The following is a 21,769-nucleotide window of genomic DNA, read 5'->3' as shown; positions in this document are numbered from 1 at the left end:
GGGCAGTAAATAAGGGCTAAGTGGATGAAGCGGAGAAGTCAATTTATTGTATTTCAGGCTGCTGTGTTCGCTGCTTGCACTGGTGACGGGGGTGGGGATGGGGACGGACCATCGGGCACAGCTCTCCATGAAAAACCCCAGGTGGCCCGTGTTAAACAGGGACATAAAACACTGCAAAAGATTTCAATGATCCCGAAGGTATATCCGGAGCCAGAAAATAATAAACAAATTAAAAATAAAGTCGATGTTCAGAATGCTTTCGGGAGAAATTAGGTAGTTTCGATGTAGGCCTTGCACCGACAGGAAGACAACCACACGTTAACTTCTGGCGTCAGCAGAGAGGAGATCAGAGTGTTTATTCTCTATAGCCAGAGGAGTTACGGCAAAAGATCCCTTCAAATCCTTTAAAAAGTGTAATTCCGTGAAGCCTCTGAAAGCAAGAGTCACATCCCACTTTCTTTTTACAGCAGGTAGACAGCACAATGCCCAGTCACAGGAGGTAGGCAGTCCAGAAATATCCCTAAACAGAAGATGTAAAGTCCACCCAGTAATAAATTTCCAATGTAGTTTCATGGTATCTTTTATTATTATGATATATACATTATACATATTATATATAACTGTCCTAAATCTTCCTTCCATCCCCAACATACTACTAAACCAGCTGTCTTCAATAACATAGAAACAAATATTAATTAAACTTTGTGTGTACAGCTGTTAGTTCGTGGGCACTGCAAAAAATCACTGCTTTCCTCTCCCTAAATTTCACAACCTTCTCGGTGCCTGTTACCTCCTACACTGCAAAGGACACTGTTCTTGGCCCCTCTTTTAAATTCTCTCCCTTTCTTTGTTCTGGAATCCCAAGGGCAGGATTCCTCTGGGGCAGTTCTCAAACTTTTCCCTGCCCACCACCTTGCAGAGCTACTTGGAGCCTGAGTGGGGCCCATGAATTTGCACTCGCAGCAACCTCACAGGCGATACCAGTGTGGGGGTCTGAGGACATTTCCAGAACCAGGGCTCTAGGGAAGTGCAGCTACATAATAAATAGTTAAGTTGCATTCACTGAGCACTTCATTACATAATTCTTTATCTCATTTAATCCTCATAATTATCCTAAGAGGCAAGTAAGAACTATTCAACTTACGGTCAGTTTCTAGACTTCAGGTTCTCTATGCAGCTTCACCAAGGTCAGCTGAGCCACGGACCCGCACAGGTGCACCCATGCTCAGAGGACTGAGCTTTAGGACTTTGCTCTAGCCAACACCTCTCCCTCAAAGATTTCAGGTACCCACGTGGCTTACACGATTCCTGTTAAGGAGCTAGCTTTCCAGTCTTTATCTCCTACACAAAGCTGCCAGATGGATCTTCCTTAATTACAGATTTATCCACACTGCTCCTGCTCAAAAGCCTTCCATCCGGGGGCTTCTGCGCTCCTGTCTACCATGCAAATCTCATTAATCCTTCAATTCCCAGTTACACACTTCTTTAGTCCTCCTCGAATTTCTGTGGTACTGTTACAGATTATCAAAAATCTGCCCTTTGTTTATATTTTGTCTTAGTTTCCTAACAACTGTCTCATGTGTTGGTCTTCCCATTCAAATAACAAATTTACTCAAACCACCTATTAAGGCTTTTTCTAATTATCTACAGGAATTAGCACAATGCTGGGGGGGGGGGGAAACAAGACTGAGGAGATACATTTTGCCAAACAAAAGAAAATAAACATGAATTCACAGACTCAAGATTGGATGAGATTTTGAAAAACACTCCTCAATCAATGAAACCAGAAGCTGGTTCTTTGAAAGAATTAACAAAACTGATAAACCCCTAGCCAGTGTGATCAAAAAGAAAAAGGAAAGGACCCAAATAAATAAAATCAAGAATGAAAGAGGAGAGATCACAACCAACACAGCAGAAATAAAAACAATAAGAGAATATTATGAGCAATTATATGCCAATAAAATGGGCAATCTGGAAGAAATGGGCAAATTCCTAGAAACATATACACTACCAAAACTGAAACAGGAAGAAATAGAAAATTTGGACAGACCCATAACCAGTAAAGAAATTGAATTAGTAATCAAAAATCTCCCAAAAAACAAGAGTCCAGGGCCAGAGGTTTTCCAAGGGAATTCTACCAAACATTTAAGGAAGAGTTAACACCTATTCTCTTGAAGCTGTTCTAAAAAATAGAAATGGAAGGAAAACTTCCAAACTCTTTCTATGAAGCCAGCATTACCTTGATTCCAAAACCAGACAAGAGACCCCACTAAAAAGGAGAACTATAGACCAATTTCCCTAATGAACATGGATGCAGTAATCCTCAACAAGATAATAGCCAACCGGATCCAACAATACATTAAAAAAATTATTCACCACGACCAAGTGGGATTTATAACTGGGATGCAAAGCTGGTTCAATATCCACAAAACAATTAACGTGATTCATCACATCAATAAAAGAAAGGACAAGAACCATACGATCCTCTCAATAGATGCAAAGAAAGCATTTGACAAAATACAGCATCCTTGCTTGATAAAAACCCTCAAGAAAGTAAGGATAGAAGGAGCATACCTTGAGGTCATAAAAGCCATATACGAAAGACCCAACACTAATATCATCTTCAATGGGGAAAAACTGAGAGCTTTCCCCCTAAGGCCAGGAACAAGACAGGGATGTCCCCTCTCGCCACTGTTATTCAACATAGTATTGGAAGTCTTAGCCTCAGCAATCAGACAACACAAAGAAATAAAAGGCATCCAAATCGGCCAGGAGGAGGTCATACTTTCACTCTTCACAGATGACATGATACTCTATATGGAAAACCCAAAATTCCACCAAAAAATTGCTAGAACTGATTTATGAATTCAGCAAAGTGGCAGTATATAAAATCAATGCACAGAAATCGATTGCATTCCTATTCACCAACAATGAAACAACAGAAAGAGAAATCAAGGAATCGATCCCATTTATAATTGCACCAAAAACCATAAAATACCTAGGAATAAATCTAACCAAAGAGGTGAAAAATCTATACACTGAGAACTATAGAAAGCTTATGAAAGAAATTGAAGAAGACACAAAAAATGGAAAAAGATTCCATTCTCCTGGAGAGGAAGAACAAATATTGTTAAAATGTCCATGCTACCCAAGCAATCTACATATTCAATGCAACACCAGCATTCTTCACAGAGCTAGAACAAATAATCCTAAAATTTGTATGGAACCAGAAAAGACCCCAAATAGCCAAAGCAATCTTGAAAAAGAAAACCAAAGCAGGAGGCATCACAATCCCAGACTTCAAGCTATACTACAAAGCTGTAATCATCAAGACAGTATGGTACTGGCACAAGAACAGACCCTCAGATCAATGGAACCGAACAGAGAACCCAGAAATGGACCCACAAACGTATGGCCAACTAATCTTTGACAAAGCAGGAAAGAGTATCCAATGGAATAAAGACAGTCTCTTCAGCAAGTGGTGCTGGGAAAACTGGACAGCGACATGCAGAAGAATGAACCTGGACCACATTCTTACCCCAGACACAAAAACAAACTCAAAATGGATGAAAGACCTAAACATAAGACAGGAAGCCATCAAAATCCTTGAGGAGAAAGCAGGCAAAAACCTCTTTGATCTTGCCCACAGCAACTTCTTAACTCAACACATCTCTGGAGGCAAGGGAAACAAAAGCCAAAATGAACTATTTCTGCACAGTGAAGGAAACCATCAGCAAAACTAAAAAACAATTGACAGAATGGGAGAAGATATTTGCAAATGACATATCAGATAATGGGTTAGTATCCAAAATCTATAAAGAACTTATCAAACTCAACACCCAAAAAACAAATCATCTAGTGAAGAAATGGGCAAAAGACATGAATAGAAGCTTCTCCAAAGACATCCAGATGGCCAACCGACACATGAAAAAATGCTCCACATCACTCATCATCAGGGAAATACAAATCAAAACCACAATGAGAGACCACCTCACACCTGTCAGAATGGCTCACATGAACAACTCAGGCAACAACAGATGTTGGCGAGGATGCGGAGAAAGAGGATCTCTTTTGCACTGTTGGTGGCAATGCAAGCTGGTGCAGCCACTCTGGAAAACACTGTGGAGGTTCCTCAAAAAATTGAAAATGGAACTACCTACAACTCAGCAATTGCACTACTAGGTATTTATCTGAGGGATACAGGTGTGCTGTTTCAAAGGGACACATGCACCTCCATGTTTACAGCAGCACGATCAACAATAGCCAAAGTATGAAAAGAGCCCAAATGTCCATCGATGGATGAATGGATAAAGAAGATGTGGTATATATATACAATGGAGTATTACTTGGCAATCAAAAAGAATGAAATCTTGCCATTTGCAACTACATGGATGGAACTAGAGGGTATTATGCTAAGCAAAATTAGTCAGAGAAAGACAAATATCATAGGACTTCACTCATTTGAGGACTTTAAGAGACAAAACAGATGAACACAAGGGAAGGGAAGCAAAAATAATATAAAAACAGGGAGGGGGACAAAACATAGGAGACTCTTAAATATGGAGAGCAAAGAGAGGGTTACTGGAGGGGTTGTGGGAGGAAGGATGGGCTAATTGGGTAGGGGGCATTAGGGTATCTACTCCTGAAATCATTGTTGCACTATATGCTAACTAATTTGGAGGTAAATTAAAAAAATAAAATTATAAAAAAAAAGAAAAGAAAAACACTCTTCAAGACCACTTAATACTTCCACACCAACCCAAAAGCTGTGCCTTCCAAGAAGACTGAATCAGTATGTAAAACAGAGCCATCTTCAAAGAAAATCCTGCTTTGAGTTGGGTCCAAAATGTTTCCGAATCACTTTTACCCACTGGTAAAATTCACATCTTCGTGAAGTAGATATCATCCTGATTTTTTATTTTAGATAAGGAAGTCAAGTCCTCCAGAAGTCATTTACCCAAGGTCATACAATCAGTGAAGTAAAAAACAGAGACAGGTGAGGTTAGGTATTCTGTAACATTTTGATAATCAGCTTTTGGGAAAACAGTCCTTCCCAATAATATGGTCTTGATCAACAGTGGCTCAATCACAACTAAAAACAAAACAAAACAAACAAACAAAAAACAAATGAATTTATTTATTAGTATTGTTTTTTTAACCTGATTTAAACTGGCACTCTGTTGTTGAGTCCTCCATTGTGTTAACAAGAATCTACTGAGCGCCTGCTTTCCTGGGTGCTTCTGACAGGCGGTACTAGGTCACTGGGGGCCAAGCATGAGTAAGACAACACAGAGTAAGGTACAGACACAATTAAACAATTATAATGCAGTGTGATAAATGTCAAAATAACATATACTACAAATTCAGGCATACTGTTAACTTTTTTACACTTTCACAAGAAACCCTAATTACTATCCAGCCCCAGTATCTAGGTTAAGGGATCTCTTATGACCATAAAGCAGTTGAGAAAAATGAGCCCCATTCGGGTGCACACAATTGGAAATTTCCATCCCCATGCCAGTGTAAGCAGCCTTGGGCCATGGCTTTAACTAGAGCGTTTCCGGAAGCAAAGCACTGGGTCTCCTAAACCGGAAGACATACTCTCTCCTCTCCATTAGAATTCCGATCAGCTTCCACATCCTTATGAATCAGGTAAATGATTTTCACTTGAACACACACATTAATAAGTGACTGTGACTCATAAAAATTCCTTACAAGATCTGAAATTCCAGATTAGGAGCAAAATAATTTAAGGAAAAGACAAAATAACAGAATTCTACATATTTAGAGAGTTCATAATTTTTTTAGGCTAAACATGTGTGTCCTTAATGTTGGTTACATCTGGCTTGGTAAGCTAGAAGTAGAAAGAGAAAGCCATTCTTTTCCTGACCGCTCTTGGAGACCTGTGTCTTACCCCCAATACCCAAACACCCCAACACACACACACACACACACACACACACACACACACACGCACACCCACAGCCCAATCTGCCTTCCCAGCTTTATTTTCCTAGTTGACACACTACACATTTTCTTCTTTGTCTTGTCTAGGCTACTTCCCTCACTAGAACGTGAGCTCCCTGAGGGCAGGGAGCTATGCCCCTGGTAGCTAGAACAACGTGTCTCGAACAAGGAAGGTGCACAACAAATAATGTAAATAAGTGAATAAATGAGGACAACAAACAGAAGAATCTTCTGAATGAGGCTGTGCCCAAGGAGGTACAGATACGGGATTCTCAGCCCTTCTCTTATATTAGCCCTTACTCCTTTATGAGAGAAACCCAAAATGTTCCCCAAACTAACCTGTTCCTAAGAAAAGTTCTGCAATTCCTTTTTACCAACTGAGCAGAGCTGCCAAATTGATTAGTTCTTCCCCCCAAAAATGTTCTCTGGGACTCTCCTTCCTCATGAAGTTGGGTGTTTTTTTTTTTCATGCTCCTAATATAACGCACGAGTTAATCAAAACCTTATACATTATTTGTAATAGAAAAACATTGGGAAGAACCTAAATGTGCATCCAAAAAAGATTGGTTGAATACATGACCATACACCTACGTGGATGGAGTACTAGGAGGCCATAAAGAAGAGTGAGGAACCATTAAAAATAGCCCCAAACTGGAAAGAACCCACAGGTCTATCTGCAGTAGAACAGATTAAAAATCTGTAGCTCATCTGAATCAGAATCTATACAGCAACCAGAATGAACTACAACTACAGACCCACACAGACGGGTCTCTCATACGTCATGTGGAGCAGAAAAACCAAAGAGCGTACATATCATTCCATGCACATGAAGTATAAAGTCAAAAACAGGCACAACTAGTCTACTGAGTAAGAAGTCAGGAGAACAGGTATCCTTGGAGTGGGCAGTGTGGTTGGAAGGGGGCTTCTGGTAACTTTTTAATTTCTTGGCCTGGGTACTGTTTACATACTGTGTTCATTTTGTGAAACTTTATCAAGCTGTTCACTTATATTGCTTCACTTATTTGTGGATTTCATTAAATGTACCCCCCCCCCAAAAAAAAAAGAATGAAGACAATCCGTGAACTGAATTTCAGGATATCCTGTTAAATAAATTAAAAAAAAAAAAAAAAAAAGCAAAGAGAAGTAACAGCATACACATGTGCACATGTGTGATTGTTTCTGATTGTTTAAGTAATAAGGTGAAACTTATACACTTACATTTTTATAGAAAGAAACACGTGAAAGGGAAGCCATTATATACCTATCATGTGCCAAGAACTGCCCTCCACTCTGCGGATAAACAGATCACCATAAATAAGGTACAGTCCTTGTCACTGTCTGCAGTGCAGGACCCAGGCAAGGAAACCTGTAACTAGTCCCGTTTCCAAGGGACAGGAGAGCAGCCACTAAATCCCTCTGTGAGGGCAGGGTCAGGAAAACAGTCTCAAGAAGAGGAGAGTCGGGAAGAGCACGGCATAGGTCTAGGCCAGGAAGAGGGCCCATGAGGACGAACGGGCACCAGGGGAGACATATGTTTGAGGATCAAAGAGCAGCTCAGTATGGCTGGAATGAAGGGTGTGTATGGCAAAACGTGCGAGGAGGCCAGAAAAACAAAGGGGGTGAGATCACAAAGGGCTTTATGTGCTATATTTAGGGGCTTGACATTGAAGAAATGGTCCAGGGTCAGATTTCGGGTGGGCCGACTGGCAGGTATAAATCCAAACATATAAATTAGCCCTTACTCACTCATGGCTCCAGAAAAAGGACTCGTATTTTTAGTATCTACAACCTAAGTTCCTTAATCAAAGGAAGGAAATTCTTTGGATGAACTGACTAGGGTTCTGTGTGCAGAATCCCACTTGGTTATTAAAAGCTGGGTGTCCAGGAGCACCTGGGTGACTCAGTCAGTTAAGCGTCCGACTTTGGCTCCGGTCATGATCTCACGGTTCGTGGGTTGGAGCCCCATGTCGGGCTCTGTGCTGATAGCTCGGAGCCTGGAGCCTGGAGCCTGTTTTGGATTCTGTGTCTCCCTCTCTCTCTGACCCTCCTTTGCGCGCACGCCCTCTCTCTCAAAAATAAACATTGAAAAAAAAAAAAAAAGTTGGGTGTCTAAATCTTACCAAAGGCCATATTTTTGCTCTACGTGAAGCAGCGGGGGGAATGTCCTGTCTGCCAAAATCTGGGAAGCCAGCAGATGGAGGGAAGATGTCAGGATGGAAAGCTGGGGACTGCTAACACTAACCACACCCGGGGAGAGCTGGCGCGGGGGGCAGGCACCTGACAGGCAAAGGTGCCACTTCCCACTGGACCAGGCTGTCGGACCACGTGTTCTTTCCCTGGATTTACTCACACCGGGCATCTCTGCTCTGACCACCCTACAGACCACACAAATGTGTGACTTATAACAGTGTCAAGGACATTCCAGGAAAACACGGTGACAAATCTATGAACAGATTATACCCCGTTAACCCCAATAGGGTTATACCCCATTCAGATGCCCACGCTCTCAATATAAAATGAAGGCCGGGGAAAGGGAACAGAAGCAGAAAAGGAATTAAAGACAGGAAAACAGGAAGGTTGCTCACTTCCTTTCCCTTCCCCCGTATGTAAGGAACACACACAAGATAACAATGAAAATTAAGGGGAAACAAAGAACAGAGAGGTGTCATAGGAAGTTTGGACTTTGAGTTTTGCCAGAGTATCTGCAAAACCTGCGCCACCTTTTTTGACCAGTATTTTCTGAGAAAAACCAGAACCTGAAAAATAACTGATCTCTACCACCAAAAACAGAGATTACCAGGGTTCACTGCTCCGCACAGAGGAGTTCTGTAAAAGAATGCATTCACTTATTCTCCTTTTTTAAAAATGTTTTTAATGTTTACTTTTTTTTGAGAGAGACAGAGTGAGAGTGGGGGAGGGCAGAGAGAGAGGGAGACAGAATCCAAGGCAGGCTCCAGGCTCCGAGCTGTCGGCACAGAGCCCCACGTGGGGCTTGAACTCACGAACTGTGAGATCATGACCTGAGCCGAAGTCGGACGCTTAACCAACTGAGCCCCCCAGGCGCCCCCGCTTATTCTGGTTATAATATCCATATAATACACACACACACACACACACACACACACACACACACACAAGCCCTTACAAAGAGATGGATTCCTAGGAAAACTCAAGCATTTGTTGAGCCCGTGTGCCAGCACTTTCCTGGATACCTGTGTCTGTCACCTCATTTCCACCTCACACTAAACCAAGGTCGGTTACTACCCTCATTTTATAGACTGAGGGGACTCAGGCTGGGAAAAGTAACTCAACTGTGTGTAGCCAAGAGTTCTCTGTCACCAGAGTCCAACTTTTTAACAAATACTATGTTCCAGTTTCTCCGGTTCTCAAATGCCTAGAAATCTCTTGAATGCACACTTACTGTTCCCACGCTTTGCTTACAGATTCCTTTCATCTGGATCCGTAGGGTCAATATCTTACACCTGATTGGCTCCCAATATCACACTTCAGTAGTGGGTGTCCGTGCTCATGATATAGTGTGGTACGTCCCTAAAATTCTATTAAGTTTTATAAGAACGTACTAAGTTTGAGGCTCTAATGTGGATCCTGAATCTTTGCGTTTCAGATCTACTTAAATACTGGAGGCTTACAGTAGACATTGAGAGATAGAAAGACCCAAGGTGGTTAAGTACACTGTGGCACATATCTAAGAAAGAAAATATAAACTTTTTTTTTAAGATGCAAGGAATTTCTTGAAAATAAATTTAGTCTTTGGCACATCTGTTTTACTGCTCCAGAGCAACTGTGTGGCAATTTTCACACAAAAAGTATTTAAAGAAAACTGGGTGTTATGGGAGGGGAGCATTAAGAGAGTTAGGAATCCCCAAAATTATGGAGGAAAAATTTCAGTCCACAAATCTTTTGCTTTCCTAGTTCTTCCCATGTGAGGCAGAAAAACCACCAAGTCAATCGTAAGTTCCGTTTTTCACCCTCCCTGGTTATTATTCCCACCAATTAAAAAAAAAAAAGAGCAAAAAAAACCCAAGTGGTAAAAATTAACAACTATGAAATACTCTGTTAACGTTTCCACTGCCCTGCTAGTGTATTAGCTGTTAAATTATTAAACTGTACATGAGATTAGAAATGAAAATGCTGCCTAAACAGATATTAACTAGCCAAGCTGCCTAAGGCAATCACTTAAGCTTCAGCTTTGTTCCCCCCCAATTCCTAATAGCACGATTACCAACCTTCAGAGGTACAGACCCGCAAGAGGGGCTCAGCAAACACGGAAGCCCCAGTCCTGCACTGTGTAACCTGCACAGAACCCTGGGTCAGAGAAAACTATGAATGACCCATCTGGCACTGTTCCCATCCAATGCCTGCATCTACCCTGGCTCTGCCTTGGGGGTTAAGTTGCAGAGAAGGTGGAGATGTCACTGGAGGGGGGAGGGGGGGACCGACAGAGCAACACCGCTCTCAGCAGCTGACTCCAGCCAGACAAAGGCTCCGCCCACCTCTTGGGCCCACCCTCCCGGATGACCAGGCAGAACCCCACCTCCTGCTGCGGCTGCCACCTCTCCTGTCTGAATGTGCTCCGGTGACACTAAGCTTTAATGGCCCTTTTCACAGTGTTTCCTGATATCATTCCACCCCCAGGATTAGAATGGTCTTGGCTCTTTCCCAAGGGATACATAAACTCTTATCCATGACCCCATACCTGTGAGCATGGCTCTTCCAGCAGGCTGTGGGTATGTGTTACTCTTCCCACCCCCTCCCATCTACGATGTCTGACAAACAGTAGACACTTCACTATTTATTAAATTGATGAATTACAGCTTGGCACAGAGCATGTTGTTATGGCCATTTGGTGGAGGTGACCTGTTTTCTAAAGCTAGCTGTACGCTGGTTTTTTTGCAGCCACACTAGAAAGATTCGGCCAGAAAAGGGCACAGTGAGACTTATCCTTGACCAACTTTGCTGCTCTAAGTGTAAATTGGTATAACCCTTTGGAAAAACTATTTGCAGATTCAACGAAGAGCCATAAAAATGCTCCCATCCTCTGCTCTAGCAATTTCAAGCAAACTATTCCAAACCTGAGGGCATTCTACACGCAGAGTCTTTTATTGAATTATTTCTCCAAGAAAAACTTAGAGAACAACTCAAAAGCAACAATAAAATAACAGATACGTTAATTGTGATACGTACTCTTGGCAGAACCTATAACTTTACAAGTACAAACTATGAAACCTTATACGCAGAACAAATGTAGAACACCTAACACAGACTATCACCCTTAACCTGAAACAAAGTTCTGTTATATTAGGTAGTTACTGCTGAGGAACGAGCACATGCATGAGGCAAAAGAAGATTAAAAGCAAGTTTACTAACAGGCTTAGGTGTAAACAGTATGTGATTTGATTTTTTCCTTCTATTTTTACAACTTTTCTCTACAACATGTGTGTGTGTGTGTGTAATATGGGGGGAAAAAATAAAGGATTCCTCCAGCCAGAGTGAATTTACCTGACAAGAGACATTAATAAACAAAATATACACAATTTCATTCTTTAGTTGTCAGGCTGGCGGGAGCGGTGGGGGGGCGGGTGGAGAAGCAAGCATATAAAGTATGTAGCTGTCATAATTGAATTACCCCCATATCAACATTCTGTTCTAGGAAGGTTGTCAATCACGGCTGCTCAAGTGCTCCCTACCTTGAAGCCCAGAAGAACTTCTTAGAACCAGAAATGTCTGCAGAAACCAAGAATTTACATACTGACAAGGAGTTCTACCTTTCTGTCTTTGGGGAGTAGAGCTTATGTGTACCACGCAAATAACAGATATGACGGGAAAGGTTAGAAACCCCTCATAAATATCTTCCTTCTAACGGAAAAGCTGGAGGGGAAGTTCCTGAACTGGGGGGTCCTGGTCTAAGTCCTGTCCCTGGTGGCTCTGTGCTTTCTGGACCTTGGCTGTCCCATCTGTATCATGTTCGTACTGAACTGTATGAGGTTTTCTCAATCTCTTTCCAACCAGGCCACGACCCCCATCACTGATACACAGGAGAAATGCAGATACAATTATACTAAATGCATTCAAAATACAGAATTATATAATACTGAAAAATTCTGATTCTTCTCCCTTCCCTTGGGACCTTGAGAATCATCGAACTGCTAAGTCTCCTTACCCTTCAAATCTCACGATGGTTAAGTGTGTTGTTTTCTTTCTTCACTTTGGAAAAACTGGCCCACATACACCTCAGATTTACATTTTCTGCCTTCTCTCCTCTTCCTTCCCAGAACTGGTTAGGGTTTGACTGTCCTACACTGTTGGCCTTCATTTCCAGAACATTGTGCTTCAGCCCCCTTCATGGTAAAGCTGGAAAGGGTGCTCGACTGGATGGGAAAGCACATTCCCAGGGCCACCTCCTTCCCCATACACACGGGTCAGGAAATTATACTGGAGCTATCTACAATGAACAAGGGTCATAAAAGGGCTTCTAATTCTCTCTCTCTCTCTCTCTCCCTCTCTCTCTTCTCCCTCTGTTACCACGCTGAAAAATTATATTTTACTTGTGATTTATAAGAACGCAATTCTAGAGCAAAGAGTTGAATTTCCTCACCTCCGAAATGCTATCTGCCTACACCTAAGTTTCCTCTATCCTTTTGCAAATAAGAAACCGGACAAATAGGTGTGTTCAAGGATGTTTATCTCAGTATTATCTATAAAAACAAAACCACAAACCTACCTAAATGTGCAACAAAAGGGACTGGGGACAAAAATTATGGCCAAGTCAACGCCATGGAAAACTGAGCAATCATTATTTCATCTAAACAATCATATTGTGGGACAGTGTATGTAGTATATATCACATTTGTATTAAAGAAAAAGAAACACAGGAAAATACATGCATAAAACAGTGTTACAATTTGCGCATCAAATGTTCACAGTGTCATCTCTGCTCAGTGGAATTATGGGTCATCAACACTTTCCTTTCTCTGTCACCATGCAGCATTCCCATGGCTGTCAGAAAAACCCTCATATAATAAAGAAGTTCTCTGCTCCAACAGTGAAAGTTCTTGCAGCAACCAAATCTGTTTGACCGCAAATTTCAAGTTTTCCAGAGTTGCTGCTACAGCAAATACTCAGCACCCAGGAAGAGACAAGCGGGGAATCAGCAAAGACGGTTTATTTCACACCTGTGCCAGCCGAGTGGTGTCACCTCCAAAGGCTGAGCCCGAAACTCGGCCTTGGCCTTCTCCTAAGGCTGGGATGGTAGGGGGCTGAGAGACAAAAGAATAAGGGGAGGGGGCACTTATGCAGTGGGTGGTACAGGCAGGAGGCAAGCAAGATTACAGAAGCCAAAAGCATGCAAGGGAGTATCCACCGTGGACATCTGGCTGGCCCCTTTTATCTTGTATTTACTAGCTTTTCTTCTCATTAGTAAGAATGTCTTTTTCACATAGCACCTATTGAATATCTATGAACACACTCTAGGAATGCTGCCTTTGAATGTGGTTTCTTTCTTTTTCTTTCTCTTTCTTTCTTTCTTTCTTTCTTTCTTTCTTTCTTTCTTTCTTTCTAATCTATTGATTTTGAGAGAGAGAGAGAGAGAGAGAGAGAGAGAGAGAGAGAGAGAATATGAACCCCAAGCAGGCTCTGTGCTGTCAGCAAAGAGCCCGATGAGGGGCTTGAACCCACGAACCGTTGAGATCAGACCTGAGCTGAAACCAAGAGTCAAACGCTTAACCAACTGAGCCACAAGCACCTAGGTGATTGTTTTTTTAAAACAATCATGCATTTTAATATGGGGAAAAGGGGACACAAAAACACAGCTGAGCTTTTGCTCCCCCCTCTTTACTGCTCCAGACCCAAAGGATTTCTCCAACCCCAAACCATCATTCCACCTTCACCTACACCCATGTGATTCCTAATTATCGTAAAATTCTGATCCTTCTAGTTATAACTTCACCAAGCAAGCTTCTTCTGCCCAGTCTACAATCCCAAAGTATTCTTCACATACTCTTCTTTGGTCTCTCTCCTGATCCTCTTTTGGAAAGGAGATTATTCTCCATGTCCTATGGGGATAATATATTATAATCATATTACTGTTAGCCTGGAAGATTATAACAGACTAATAGGGTTACCCACTCTTTAGGAATTTAAGTGTTTCCAAAAGGCATCATTCTAGCTGACATTAACACTCACACTGTCAGACACATGAAATCAGAGCCATGATTTCCATAGAAAGGCAAAAATTACCATAGAAAGCCCTTGAAAATGTCTGGACTCTAGGCATAAACACTTAGCAAAGAAAGATCTTCCCTTAACACCCTGTGGGTATGATACCTTCCTCCAGACCAGATGGCTGTCTTTAGCAGACATCAAATTGTAGTCCTAGAGAGGGGTCCTCTGAGCCATGCAGAATGCTGGGCTCAGGTCTCTCATCTATTATACTGTTTTATCTTTCACTTGATCCAGAATGATCAGACATTAGCACTTCTTTCTGTAAGTGATGCTCACGTGCTTAAGCAATGCAAGACCTACCAAGTCCAAAGAAATGGAAGGGCCAACCAAGAATGCTCTGGAAAGAGGAATGCATGGTCAAAACTTGGAAGACTACTCCGGAACATTAAAAAATTCTTCCCACAGATTACTTGATTACAAACGGCAAAAGGTACATCTACAATGGAGAGTTCAGACAGGGACCACCTGACCAAGGGATCGAAACGGGCATTACTAACATTGGAACAAGCCAACATTACCTTGAGAATATTCTTGGCAGAGACTCATAACCTAAAACTAATCAAGCTTTCAGAACCATCTTCCAGCTTACAAAAATCAGGGGGTTAAAAAACACATCAAACGGACACCAAGCAACTCCAGAATGTAGAACATTCTATAAACCAGTGGCCTGGACTCTTCGAAGTTACTATAATAAAGGATATGGGGAGGGGTGGGACGACTACAGACTGAGACCAAAGAGACATAATCAAATATAGTATGCAATTTGAGGAAGGGTGGCTATAAATTGAGCACCACTGGGGAAATCTGGATATGGTCTGGATATCAAAAGATATTATCAAAGTACTGTTAATTTTCTTAATTGCAATAAAAGTATACAGGAAAATAATAGTATACAGGAACATATCATTTAAAAAAATACTTTTATTTTTGAGAGAGAGACAGAGACAGAGACAGAGACAGAGCACGAGTGGGGGAAAGGCAGAGACAGAGGGAGACAAAATCTGAAACAGGCTCCAGGCTCCGAGCTGTGATGCAAGGCTCCAACTTGCAAACTGTGAAATCATGACCTGAGCTGAATTTGGAAGCTCAACCGACTGAGCCACCCAGGTACCCTGAAAATATCATTTTTTTAAAGATTTGATTTTTAAACAATCTCTACACCCAACGTGGGGCTTGAACCTACAGCCCCAAGATCGAGTCACATGCTCCACCCACTGAGCCAGCTAGGCACCCCTATCCTTATCATTTTTAAGAGATCCATGCTGATGCACTTAGAGGTTAGATGTCTTGATGTAGCTACAGTTTAATTTCACAGGGCTCAGGGAAAAAGAAAAAAGCCAGAGTTAAAATAAATAAAACAAAAGGTAATAACTGTTGACCCTAGATGAAGGGTAATGTATACATTGTATTATTCTTTAAAAAAAAAACTTTTTTTTTAATGTTTATTTATTTTTGAAAGAGACAGAAAGAGACGGTGTGAGCAGAGGAGGGGCAGAGAGAGAGGGAGAATCAGAATCCAAAGCAGGCTCCAGGCTCTGAGCGGTCAGCACAGAGCCCGACACAGGACTCAAACTCACGAACCGTGAGATCAGGACCTGAGCCGAAGCTGGACACTTAACCAACCGAGCCACCCAGTCACCCCTCACTGTATTATTCTTTTAATTTTTCTGTAGGTATTAATTTTTTCAGAATAAAAAGCTGGGGGGGGTGTTTGATTCTGGACATATCTAAATTGCCAACAAGATCTAAATTAAAGTATATTAATACTATACGAAGAATCCTGTAAATGGATAAAAAATTGTAATACAGGGAGTAAACACCTAAGTAACGCTCATGTAAGAAGTGAAAACATTCAGCATCTATTCTATACAAAAAATATATTCTTTATTTTGTCTTTGAAACCAACAATTGCATTTACTCTTTACCTATAACTTCATAGGAGAGCTGAGGAGAAATTACAAATAAATTTTCCTGTTGCTTCCTCTATTTATATTTGAATGGCTTTCCACTGCCTCCAAGGTCAAGTTCAAATTCCTCATGCATTGCATGACTTAGGAGAATCCATGAAACTTGGCCTCTGTCTGTGCAATTTCAGACCTTGCCACTCCCCAATCCCACCCTTGATGGACATCAGCAACTCTCTGGAACCAACCAAGATCTCAGACAATGCCGCTCCCTCCTTTTGCCCAGAACTTAGAGACACAAAACCCAAGATGAAGACAAAGCAAAAATTCCCAGGACAAATCAACCATCCAAACAAAAGCAAGTGCTCAGGAAAAGGGAAGGGGAATGAAGATTCCAGTGAACACCAAACCCAGATGTGCTTCCCTCACTCTTTGCAAGCAGTATTCCCGAGCTGGCTTATTTGTAGCTCCTTTTCAAAATTACATTTGCAGGTTTACAGAAAGAAAAGTGACTAATTCCTGAGGTTGGCCTAACTCTCAGGCAAAAATTCGTAGGACTACACACCCTACAATCAAAAAAGAAAAAAAAAATTTTAAGCCTGGGTGGCTCAGTTGATTAAGCATCTGACTCTTGATTTCAGCTTATGTCATGTCATGATCTCACGGTTCGTGAGTCTGAGCCTCACATCGGGCTCTAAGCTGGCAGCAGGATTCTATCTCTCCCTCTCTCTCTGCTCTTCCCCCGCTGTGTCTCCCTCTTTCAAAATAAATAAACTTTAAAAAAAAACTTTATCGGTTAAGAATTAAAACTCAGTATGCCCAAAGACTTTATAAAAACGACCCTCTGCTAACAACCACAGAGCACTGAAATGCCAGAAAAATTAAATTACAGGGCTTTGTAATAGATTCAGCACTTTATTTTTAAATATTAACAAGACTGCCGGAGGGAGTAAGTTTATCAAGGGATAAGAATCCTCGAAGCTCCTAGTTCACTCAGAGGCCAATTAACATTTCCCACCACGCCCAACACCTAGGCGTTCAAAGCGGCTTTAGGGCCCCGTGGGTTTTTCTGCAGGGGCCTCTGACCAATAACCTACTGCAATCAATGCTCTAGGGGCTCAGCGAACAGGAAGCCCAAACCTGAACTATCACAACCTTGTGAGCCGATTTCGTGTGCCTGTACTCTGTTTTGCTTCTTTTGCGGTCTGAAGACCCCAAAACCCAATAATGTGGCTCGTTGATTTTTAGTCTCTCTTCTCACCTTGGATTTTTCTTTCCCACAGTTATTTTGAAAATCATCAAATGCCTAACATTCATAAATTGTCAGTAGCCATCTGTGCTTTTCACAAGTAGATCACTGTTAAAAAAGAACAAAATTTTTAGTCCAGACTTTACTTCAACAATCTGGCAAACCATTAAGGGGGTAAGTGAATGATTCCATCTTTAGAGTGGGGTCACTGTACTATGAGGCCACCCTGAAAAAACCCAGTTCTTCAACAACTGCAGGTCCTGAGTCTTCTGGTTAGAGAAGGCTCCCCCAGCCCCAAATTCAGCTCCCCAAACAAAGCTTCATACTTTCTGGATCCCTGCTCATAAAAAGACCAGTCCACTGATGGGGTAACTGCAAAATTTTTGAGGGGTTAAAAATAATACCAGGTAAAAAGCAAAAGTAAAGAGCAAAAACAAGAACAAGAAGTTCTAAGAAAGCTGTGAACTAAAGAATAGACCGAAAATTCACCTAGAAGGATACAAAAATGATCAAATAACCCCAACTACAACCTTCTACCCAAATGACTCCTCTCAATGGATCCACAAAAAGGTTCTCTTGAAGTGTCTTTTGCTAATTCGTGGTTAGAGCACAACAAACTCAAGAAAATGATGCTCACAGCAGGCCACTAGTACCAAGTAATTTTATGAGATTATATCTGTGTCTGTGCAAATAACTTATTCTGGGAGCAGTAATAAGCAGAGATCAAGTTAAGCTATTGACTGAAGATACTAACCTTGTCAGAGAGAGAGAGAGAGACAGGGACAGAGGCAGAGACAGAGACAGACAGAGAGGGAGAGAGGAGGATGAAAGGAGCACCTGAAGACCCAGCATGATGTAGCTGCCAAATGATCAACTCCCTCTGAAGTCCCGTTGCTCTTACAGACAACACGGTTTGCACCTGGCAGACAGATGTGCCTTGACTGCGGAGGTCCTGCGGTAGGAGGGCTACAGCAGGCATTTAGCAAAACCGCTAAGAAGCTGGCTGAAGGGAGGAGAGGCACAACTGGACAGAAGACAGTGAACAGCTGTCCTGGCCCGTTTTGCGGGAGGAAAAGGAAAACCCTGCCCAGCAAGTGTCTCACTCTTCAGAAGAACAAGGTTGAATGGCATTCATACTCCATGTTCACGATGACTAGACCTGCGGCCTTCTGGTGAGGAATGTGGTGGATAATGAAGGGGAGTCATTCTGAGGAGCAGAGAATTACTTCTGTGTTCCTCCACCTACAGAAAGGCATTGCCATCCCCAAATTATGGGGCTGGGGCATTTGAATACACCCCCTCCCAAGAAGTGCGTGTGCCTTTCTTTTAAGAGGTGCCATCGTTGTGCTGACTTCTTTGCTCCCTGGGGTCTTTCTGCAGCCTTTTCAGAAGCGACTTAGAGTGCCGGCCAGAGGGCACTGCAACCTTCTGATGTTACGTGGGGAGCATGGGCTAGAAAGCCACAGGGCTTCAAAGATGATCAGAACCACACCAGCTGTCATGGGAAGACGACCCACACTCAAGTCAACTGCTAGCTCTGCCTGAGTACGAGAAGTCTTAAAGTGACCTCCCTCCCCAGAGTCTGGCCCCAAGATAAGACGACAGACGCACAGTCTGGTAAAGTGCGCGCCACCTCCTTCCACCCGTCGCCCCCGCCGGCACTGCACCTCACTCCTGTTTTCCAAAGCAGCACTTCCGGGACAGCATCGCCCTTTAAGACACTGCAACTTCAACCGTGGCTGACGTGTACTATCATTTCTACTTTCTAATCCCCTTTCACACCAGTTACACTGTGAACACTGATCACTGATCCCAAATGCTATAGCTCCATACACTTAGTGGCATTCTGTTAAAGTGAGGCTTCTTCGATTCTATCTTTTTCTCACTTCTAAAGTGGACGGTCTGCGTAGGGAAAGAGGGGAGAGTGCTGTTTTATTATGCAGCTGAACGGATGAAACAAAGCTTAAATATAAGCAGAACGCAATACAAAGCAAGACTTACGCCCTCCAAAATTACATACAGATTTGGTTAATGTGATAAGTGAAATATCTTCTAAGTCATATGTTGGCATGTGCTCTAAAAGATATTTTCTATCACAGGGAGCCTGGCTGGCTCAGCTGAAGGAGCATGCAACTCTTAATCTCAGGGTCGTGAGTTCAAGTCCCACAGTGGATGTAGTAGACATTACTTAAAAATAAATGAATAAACATCTGGGGCGCCTGGGCAGCTCAGTCAGTTAAGCATCTGACTTCGGCTCAGGTCATGATCTCGCAGTTTGTGAGTTCGAGCCCTGCGTCGGGCTCTGGGCTGACAGCTCGGAGCCTGGAGCCTGCTTCGGATTCTGTGCCTCCCTCTCTGTCTGTTCCTCCCCTGCTCACGCTCTGTCTCTTGCTCTCAAAAATAAATAAACATTAAAATAAATAAATAAATAAATAAATAAATAAACAAATAAATGTTTTTAAAGCTATTTTTCCACCTTATGGCAGAGTCAACAAATTTTATTTCTTTAGAGCAAAGGAGAATGGCAAGGTAGAGAATCAGATGACATTGGAAGTGAGCCTAGATCTCACCCCTCCTGAAACGCCAATCAGATACAGCCTAGGGCTCCTGAGCTAAATTAAAAGATGAAGGTCAACTTGGTTACTAATTTCCCAGAAACAGCCCAAGGGAACCAAGAGAGAAAACCAGAAGCAACCCTGAACTCAAACAGAATTAAATGCATGTCAAAGCATTATTTATAGTCCAGAATAAGTAGATAATAATTTGGCTGGACAAGAGTTTAGGCCTTTTCCTGAGTTGACTCACCTACTGTTCAAAGAATGCAGGTGCCTTCCTCTTGTAGCCACAAGCTGGGCACCAGCCGTGAGTCCTTAAGCAGACACACTCAATGGTGTGGACACTGGCTCTGAAAGGCAAGACTTATTATCGGCTGGTCATGAGGTTTTGAAAAAGTCTAGCAATGCATGCTTGATAAGATACATGATCACTGAGCCCTGGAAGCCATCCAGGGGCACACCAGGGCTCTGGGAGGACAAAGTGAGGCAGACAGGTAACAAGGACACGTTCTTTTCAAACTTCTCCTTGCTCAAGCCTTAATCAAGAAGCAAATTAAGAGTTAAGGGGTTTCATTTCATTTCAATGAAGTATTATGATTTCCTAATTTTATAGGAAAACAGCTGAGAGTCAATGATTGCTTTGATGTGGCCTAAAAGCTCCCACTAAGCTTGCTCTAAGACCATGGCGATCCTGGGCCTTTGGAAGTACTTCAACACAGATTGTCACTGCTAGTACAGCTAACGGGCAAAAATGAAAAGTTCTCACGGTTCATGGCGCCCAAAGCAAAGTCCCCTCCAATCTCCCAGATATATTAATTTCATTCCTTGCCCGCTAGATGATTCCATAAAAAAAAAGAAAAGAAAAATTGTAAAACCTAGGGCCAGCCCGAAGACTAACCACAATTCAAAAGGAGAGAACAATGGCTACTTTGATCTTCCTTTTCAACTCCTTGCGGTGCACTGTTTTCAGCACTGCTGGCGTGACTCGATGAGCTTTGGGAAATGACCTGAAAGCTGTACCGGAAACAACTAAACCAGGACTGTGTCCTCAAAACAACCGCTTGCCTCTAATTTTCTTCTCATTTTTTTTTTTTTTTACACAAAGATTTTTTTTTTTTTTTTGCAATTGCCAGGCTGCAAGTGAAGCTAGAAATTAATTTTCACTCCCCCCCCCCCCATCATTCTTTGCCACCACAGGGAAGAACATTACTGAGCCTTGTCTAGGAGACTGAATGTTGGTTAAACAAACAACGCCTTGTTCAACACGTCAACTGAGCTTTCAGTGGACTTAACTCCTGAACCCCAAAGGAGGGCCAGGTTCTCCCTCAATGCACTCCCTGCCATGAATACCGCTGTTATCTAGCACAGAGCCAAGAGGTTATTTAGGATATGGCAAATAACACCACAAACGCCTGGAAGCAACAGGCGAACATTACAGGACTTGCCCCCAATCTTAGCAATTTGTTAAATGAGCAAGTTGTAAAGTTATGCTCTCCAAAATACTTCTCATCCCAGTTCCAGAATGATCTACTCTGCCATGATTGCCACCTTTAAGCTGTCACTTTTTGAGGTTTTCTATTTCAAATGAGACAAGCTTATCCTTTGATTAAAAATGCCACATATAAGGGGCACCTGAGAGGCTCAGTCGGTTAAGCATCTGACTTCAGCTCAGGTCATGGTCTCGCAATTTGTGAGTTCAAGCCCCGCGTCGGGCTCTGTGCTGACAACTCAGAGCCTGGAGCCTGCTTTGGATTCTGTGTTTCCCTCTCTCTCTGCCCCTCCCCTGCTCATGCTCTGTCTCTCTCTGTCTCAAAAATAAATAAACATAAAACAACTTTTTAAAATAAAAATGA

The 21,769-nt window shown here is 42.3% G+C and overlaps 1 protein-coding gene across 8 annotated transcripts in view; it reads right to left on the bottom strand.

The window, feature by feature from the left end:
- Window positions 1-21,769, bottom strand: part of B4GALT5 (beta-1,4-galactosyltransferase 5) — a 75,479-nt gene that overhangs the window by 20,838 nt on the left and 32,872 nt on the right. The window contains exon 1 of one of the 8 annotated variants that reach the window (XM_042980189.1): window positions 17,374-17,469. The exons of the other annotated variants lie outside the window; for them this stretch is intronic. The gene's annotated coding sequence lies outside the window, so the exon portion shown is untranslated. Of the gene's footprint in view, window positions 1-17,373; window positions 17,470-21,769 lie in introns of those variants that run through there. 8 annotated transcript variants of the gene reach the window in all.

The sequence above is a fragment of the Panthera tigris genome, chromosome A3 (genome assembly GCF_018350195.1).
Source record: "Panthera tigris isolate Pti1 chromosome A3, P.tigris_Pti1_mat1.1, whole genome shotgun sequence".
NCBI lineage: Eukaryota > Metazoa > Chordata > Mammalia > Carnivora > Felidae > Panthera > Panthera tigris.
This window is presented reverse-complemented; position numbering and strand designations above follow the sequence as displayed.